Below are 7,805 nucleotides of genomic sequence, written 5' to 3' on the forward strand. Positions count from 1 at the left end.
GCTTTGTCCTTCGTGTGCTGGGAGGAGTCCTAGTTGACTCCTGGTGTTGACGAGGAACAACTCACCAAATGCTGCCTTGCTAGAAAAGCAGACCATTGCCCAACCTACATTGTCGTCCTGGAAGGTAAGTAGAGGCACACTCTACAGGGCTGCACGGACCACCCAGCGTCCATTTAAGCGGCTTATGCCCAGGACTTTGAGACCATGGGCTAATGTCTGGATGTTCCTGAGCCATCCTATCCTACTTCAGGCCAGCAGTCCAAGCCCCACAGATTATACCATCTCCCCTCCATTGCTCCACTGTCAGCCAAGTCAAGCCAAAGGGCAAAGGAGGATCTCACTGTGAGCTTCCCAGAGTGTGAGGGGCCCTGTGGAGGCAGAAGTAACATAAGTGTAAGAGCCTCTGTGAGGGTCGAGCCATTTCTGAGTTTTAGAACTTGTTGGAAGACTACATTTCCCAGCCTCCTTTGCAGTTATATTGGGGTCATGTGACTGGGTTCTGACCAGCGGGATCTGAATAGGAGTGATCTAATGATGTGAGATGGATATAATAATGCCTAATGGTCTGGGTGGAAAGTCAGACTTATGCAATTTTATGCAAGCTCACTGGGTGATTCTCTTCTCAATGTTTCCTTGGGAGATACCAGGGAAGGTGGGCTGTGGAAAGTGATACATCTGGTGCGGGCAAGATGACAGCTTTCTTAAGGGCATAAAAGATATTTGGGGTAAGTTGTTATAATAAGGGCCCTGAAGGAATTTCTCCTTCCGGTATCCATGCCACGCCCTTGTGTGGTCCCCTTCCACACTGATGCTGGACTTCACCATGTGACTTGCTGTGGCCAATGGGATGCTGGCAATCACGATGCAGACATAGGATTGGTACATTCTTGTGCTTGTTCTCGTGGAAGACAGCCTTCCCAGCTGTCCCAGCTGAGCACTCCACAGCCAAGCCACCAGGCGACTGCAGCTGCGTGAGTGAGCCCCACTGAAACCAGCAGAAGAGCCACCTGGCCAACCCACAGAACCGGGAGCCATAAAATTATCGTTGTTTTAAATCATTAAGCTCTGGGGCAATCGACAACCAATACAATATCTTATTCGTATTTGTTCCCCTGGAATCTGCTGTGCTGCCTGGCATATTTCTGCTCTCAGCACATTTTTATTGACATAAACTTTATCTTCCCAGCAACGCTGTCAGGTAAGTATTACTATCATTTTCTATTTATTTTTAATTACAAGCGTCACAGAAACTCTTACTCATCCCGACCCCACATGCCGAGGGGAACTCTCTGATCATCTCATAGAAGATGTAATCAAGGTCCAGGAGATGGAGGAATGCATTGGGCCACCCCAGCAGGCTTTGATCACCTCTATTATAGACTCCTTCTCTTAATAAAGAATTGATAATCTTTGGCATTTATTGAGTGCTTTCTATGTGCCAACTGCTAGGTGCTTTAGGTATATAGCAGCATTTTCAGCCTTGCAAAACCCACATGAAGTAGGCACTATTAGCATCTCATTTTAGAAAAGAAGAAACTGAGGATCAGGAAGGAAATGTGACCAGTTACTAGCGCTGGTAAATGGCAGAACTGAGCTCTAGACCCAGGTCTGTCTGACTCCTCACTCTTGTTTTGTTTTGTTTTTTTTAAATTGAAGTCTCATTGATTTACAGTGTTGTGTTAGTTTCAGGTGTACAGCAAAGTGACTCAGTTATACATATATTTTTTCTCTTTTTTTTTCAGATTCTTTTCCCTTATAGGTTATTATAAAATATTGAGTATAGTTCTCTGTGCTATACAGTAGGTCCTTGTTATTTATCTATTTTATATATAGTAGTGTGTATATCCCAAACTCTTAATTTATCACTCTTGTTCTTCACCCTTTCACACGATGTGGAGTCAGAGTTCACATGGGGATTAGGTTCCAAAGTCAGTGCAAGGAGCAACAGTCACACACAGTGAGAAGTACTCTTGAAAATCTCCCAAGTCTCCTTTGAGTTTAAAGTGTAAGATACTTTATTTAGCAATAGAGATGAGGAAATGTATGCTGTATTTCAGGGCTGTTTCATGTTTAAGAAATGATTTTCAAGAGTCACACTGTGGCAGAGTCTGGCTAGATGCTCACAAATTCCAGTTATTTTCTTTTGGGACTCATAGAAAGACTCCATCTCCTAACTTTATGCAGTTACATTGGGGCCAGGTACTGAGCTCTGGCCAATGAAATTGGACAGGAGCGATCTAAATCATTGATAGAGCTGGGTCTTAATTACTTCCATCATCTATGTCCCGTGAGCCTGTTTTTGTAAATAAAATTTTATTGGGACATAGTCACACTCATTTGTTTACCTATTGCTTCTGGCTGCTTTCATGCAACAACAGCAGAGAAGAGTAGTTGTGACAGAGACTATGTGGCCTTTCACCAAAGGTTTGCTGACTCCTGCTCTAGTCCCCTTGTGGTGGATGCTGTGATGAGCCACCCAGATCTCCCTTTAGCAATGAATAACATAATTCCTCAGCTGCTGGGGGTGCTTCTGGAAGATGGTCCACGTCTACATCCAGTGACTGTTAAGCACAGAGGTTGAACAGCACAGCCACCCTGCCCCAACCCAAGACAGTTCCGAAAGGCCACCCAGTCCCAGAGCTCTCCATTGGCTTGGAGGAGACATTTTGGGGGCTGCATTGCATCTCAGCTTCCCTCTCGGCCCACGCTTACATCCTTCTCTCCCTTCCGCATGTACTAATATTAATCCCAAGAGCACTTCGTACTAAATGTCCTGCACTCTCATCTCCATCTCAGAGTCCAACCTGCAGCAGCTTCCAGCCCCTTCCACAGTGTTTCATATGGCAGTGTCACAGATGGAAGATGCCGGATCCTTGAATCGCTGCTAAGAGGACAGTCACCAAGGAGCACCTCCAGACCCACCTCACACTGTGACTGTGGGTAAGCAATTAGCCTCTGTTGTGTGTTGCCTCTGAGATTTGGTATTGTTTGTTAGAGCAGCTCGCTCTACTTATTTTGACAAGTATACTCAGCAAGGCAAGACGTTCATGAAATGAGAGGCCCACAGGAGCTGAGACATACTGTGGAAACCACAGATCATGTACACCTTCTCACACTCACTAAAGGGCATCTGCCCTAGGAGTGGGATGGAAGGTCAAGTCACTCATATCCATTATCTTGTTCACTTTCAGTCTCTTTTTTCTCTTTCTCACCCAGCCCACAGAGCAGAATTCTTATCAGTTAAATGTGGGCATGGTTTGACTGCACCTCCATCCCCGTTTGGGGCTCCACCATCAAAGCATCTTTGAGCAGCTTGCATTCTGCTGTGGTTGAAAAATGTAGCATGTGGATGACTGAGAGGTGGGTAAGTAGGGGATCAAATCAAGCCCAGATGTCAGCCAGTCTCCCCCGACCAAAGCCGCCAGTTGGGACAGAATTCAGAGGAAGAGCCCCCAGTGGGGGGGGGTCCCAGGAGCTGAACGTAAACAACCCCATTGTTGACTGCCCACCAGGCATGGCTGCACTTGTGTCTGCTCCACGGTAAGAGTGGCTGCAGAGGCAGCTGGAGCCCAACGTGGTCTTTTGTCTCCCTTCTCTCTGAAGTCATCCTGGGACACAGGTGTGCATCCCTCACAGGCAGCCGACAGAGAAGATGAATCAGCTTCCCTGAAAGACGTGCCCCAGAGCAGTCTGTCAGCTGAAACTCGTCTGAAGGAGCACAGTTTCCCTCCTGACCACAGGATGAAATGAAAATGTGTGGCTTGCCCGGAGAAGAATCTGTGTTATTCTTTAAAGGAACAATGCTAACCACAGATGTGCAACATCTGGCATGCGGTAGGGATTTCCCTGAATGAGGAGAATGTAACTGGACCAGCCAGTACATGAGCTGCCTTTGGGTCCAGGCATGTATTTGCCTACTTTCAGCTGTGGATTTTGGTTCTCAGAAGTCCAAAGGCCTCTTTATACCACTTGGCTTTTTTTTTTTTGCGGTACGCGGGCCTCTCACTGCTGTGGCCTCTCCCGTTGCGGAGCACAGGCTCCGGACGCGCAGGCCCAGCGGCCATGGCCCACGGGCCCAGCCGCTCCGCGGCGTGTGGGATCTTCCCGGACCGGGGCACGAACCCGTGTCCCCTGCACCGGCAGGCGGACTCCCAACCACTGCGCCACCAGGGAAGCCCCCCACTTGGCATTTTTATAATATGCCTCCTCCCGCTATTTATCTTGTATGGCTCTTGACGAATATGTTGGGACACCCAAAGGCCTATATCCCTGCCTTTAGCTCATGCCATTCTCTGTGGCTATTCTCTTATCCCTTTTTTTTTTTAAATGAGTATCTAATTTGTTAGGACTCTTCCCATTGCAATTAAGAGAAGCCCAATCCAACTTGCCTTGCACTAAAAGCTAAAGTTATTGAGGAACTTAAAATCCAGGACCATTTAACTTCAACATCAGGCATAGTGGGATCCAGAAGTTCAGATGATTTTTCCAGGAGCCGGTCCTAGTCTATTTCTCCATGTCTAAACTATGCTTTCTTCTACATTGGCTGTAGGTCCAGGTAGGCACTAGATGGGCTGACTTGGCAGCTCCAGGCTTATGTCCTATAGGTTAGTTATTCTACAGAAAGAGATTGTCTCTTTTCCAATAATCCTGGGGATGGGGCTGATTAGACCAACTTGAGACGTACACAGTTCACTTAGGAATGAATCCCTGTAATCAAGGGGCTGGGATTCCCATGATTTCTCAGGCCTGGGTCCCTTGCTCATCCCTAAGGCCAGGGAGAAGGGTCTTTCCCCAAAAGAAATCAGGATCCTATTATGAAAAGCAGGTTGAATGGATACAGGACAGGGAAAATCGACAGACATACAATCCACAGCCTGCTTCTCAATCTCAAGTTCATTCTCAGGCCTTTTTATAACTCTGACCTTCCCACGGAGGCTTTCCTGGTGACCCCAGTCCATATTCTCCTTTCTTGTCATTGTTACACTTTACAGTTGACTATGGGTTTGTATATACCTCCTATGTTTCTTCCATGGAATTGTAGGGTCTTCTTAGGTAATACAGGACATGTGGTGGGATGTGGGTAGGATATGGGGGCTAGAAATCATACCGTATTTCCTTATTTGAAACTCAGTGAAATAAGATGGAAACACGGCAGCTTTGACTTGAGGGAAACATTTACAACAGTTAACGAGCAGTTTGGAACAGGGAAGAAATGGGCCTTAGTGCCAAGGACTGGAGGTTAACTCTGCTTGCGTGTGTGAGTGCACCCCCATCCCATGCTCCCCGGTATCTGCCTCCACGTTCAGGTAGGATGCCCAGATCTGCCATACTTCGGGGCTGGCCGAGCACTTGTGAGGTCTTGCTGGCCAGTGCTCTGTGTCTTGTATTTCTCCTGTACCATCACACGGGGTGAGCACTTTGTTGAGGCCCTAATGATGACTCAACAGGTTTTTGTTGGGTTAAATTGTGACTTGGATGCCAGCAGTCCAGTCTAGGAGTCAGGAGGACTGGGTTGTAATCAAGGCTCTTGACCTTGTCCAAGCTAAGTAGCCATACCGAGAGCGCAGTGAACAGGATAACAGGTATTTGTGTCCACTGCTTCTCACGCGCAATGTTTCATTCCTGGCTCACTCACAGTGACCCTGTGAGATAACCCGAATGCTATGAGGTAAGCTTCTCAAGGTTAAGCCTGAGACAAAAGCAAACAAACAGACAAACAAAAAAAACCCAAAAAACAAAACTGGTTATAATCAAAATCTCCCTGGAAACTCCTATAAATCATCCATAAAGTAGAGTTTAAATGGCTTTGTGATTACAACCAAATGCAGTCATCCTTGTGAACTGTGTGGGATGGATATAATAACATTGCATATTATTTAGTGTGTGTACATATTCCAAAGTGCAATATTTAATTATTAACAATGATTTATGCATTCAGTACAGCAAGGTTTCAAAACCAGGAAGGGGAGGAGGAGCAGTTCCCCATCTTCGGTTCTAGCATCAGTCTGGGGCACACGTGCACTGAGTGGATTTATCAAGCAGAATCTTCAGGCCTATTTAAGTTGTTGTTTTTATTTCTCTCTGTTTTTTACTTAGTGCAAATGGGTGGATTTTTGTAAATTAAATGTGTGATGCCCTTCCCCAGTCTTATTCAATTAAAAATGGTGACCATAGATTTAGAAAGTGTTGGGCATTGGGTTGGGTACGGGAATTCAGTAGTGAATGAAATAGGTATGATTTCTAGCCTAATGGAATTTACAGTCTTTTGCAGGTTGTTTTACAGATAAAGAAACTGAAGCTTAGAGAGGTGACTGCCAAAGATTGCCCAGCTAGTACAGAGCGGGCCTGGGATTTGAATGCAGGTCTTTTGACTTTAACCCTAAGCTTTTCCCAGCTTCACCCCATTGGTTTCCGTGGCAACCAAAGTCACTTCTACAGCCAAAGTCAGAAACCTGGAGTCCATTATAGAAGAAACAGGCCACTGGAACTGGCCACTTGGCTTGGCAGTTCGGATCTGGAACTGAGTTCATATTTGGTGTTGAATGGTTGCCTCCAGAAATGGGGTGGGTTGGAATGGAATGGTAATGAGGGCTCTGTTTGCTCCAGAAGGCCTATTCCCTGCCCTGCCCACCAGCCATAATGGTTGACCACCCTCTTTAAGCCCCCTATTGATTACAAAGAGTTGATTCCTCTCGATGCCAGTGGCTGAGCCCAGAGCATTCAGAGCTGAGCCATGGCCCCCCAAATTACTGCCTTCCGGATGAAATATGTCAGGCAGCTTTCCCAAGAGCCCTTTTTAAGGACAAAGAGGCTGGTTCTGGGCTTGCATCTCCTTTGTTCGGTATCCAGTGTGTGTAGGTTCCTCTCCCATGGGTACCCCGAGTGGCCTGAACACCAGGGTGCCCCCCTCTTCCAGAGTCACAGGCCTTCCAAGGGCCTCTCAGGCTCCATCCTAGGAGGAGCCTCGAGGATGCTGCCAACAAGACCCATTAAAAGGCTGTGGTTTGCCCTGGCACTCAGTGTGCTGATCCAGCCTACCCCAGGGGTGGTGGCACTGGACCTGGGGCTCCTCCTAAACTGGGCACTGCCATTTGGGTGAGTTAAATAGCAATCTTCATATTGAAAATAGTGGTGACTCCCCTCCCATTCCTTAAACCAGGGTAAATCTTGCTTCATCTGCTCAGTTTCATTCAGGAGACATCTTCAGTGAGTGGACATTCAAGTTAGAGGTGATTCCTTTCTGTCACTCCTGTCAGAAGGATAAAAATAAGACATTTAGCCTGAGGAAAGTTGGCTTCTCAAGGAGACTTGTGTATATTCACCCTTTGGAGAAATGTCACTAATGGCATTTTAATAATGCTTTATGTGCCTAGGCACCAGCAATAAGAAGAACTTATTATTTACCAAAGCAACTGCTCGCCCCTTAATGATGGACTAAGTATCAGCTACTGGCAGGATATGTAGTGGGTAAGTGCTGTGTAATTACCAAGCAAATTCATCATTATTTCAGTCTTATAAACCAGAATATGTGTTAAATAATACTTTGGGGCCACTGAAAGTAATTACTGAGCACCATCTCTGGAAGAACATGTAATTATCCTACAGTTGCCCTGTGTTTACTAAGCACATCTAGGCAATTATTATCTAAAGCCCAAACCCTGCCCTCGGAGCCACAAAAGTGCACCCGAGGGCAGGTCTGCGTTCAGAGTGGAAGCAGCATGTGCACGGGGTCCTGAAGGATCAGGGCCTCCTTTTCCCAGTTCCAGCTCTGCCCTCCTTCCTGGCCTCCGAAAAGCCACAAGCAG

General features: G+C 46.6%; 1 long non-coding RNA gene across 1 annotated transcript; it reads left to right on the plus strand.

The window, feature by feature from the left end:
* Nucleotides 1-577: 577 nt before the first annotated feature.
* On the plus strand, nt 578-6,175 carry LOC141275828 (uncharacterized). The gene is made up of 4 exons (XR_012324221.1): nt 578-1,198; nt 2,797-2,940; nt 3,217-3,360; nt 3,604-6,175. It is a non-coding gene; the product is annotated as an uncharacterized lncRNA (long non-coding RNA).
* The last annotated feature ends 1,630 nt before the right edge of the window (nt 6,176-7,805 follow it).

This window comes from Tursiops truncatus, chromosome 11, assembly GCF_011762595.2.
Source record: "Tursiops truncatus isolate mTurTru1 chromosome 11, mTurTru1.mat.Y, whole genome shotgun sequence".
Classification (NCBI taxonomy): domain Eukaryota; kingdom Metazoa; phylum Chordata; class Mammalia; order Artiodactyla; family Delphinidae; genus Tursiops; species Tursiops truncatus.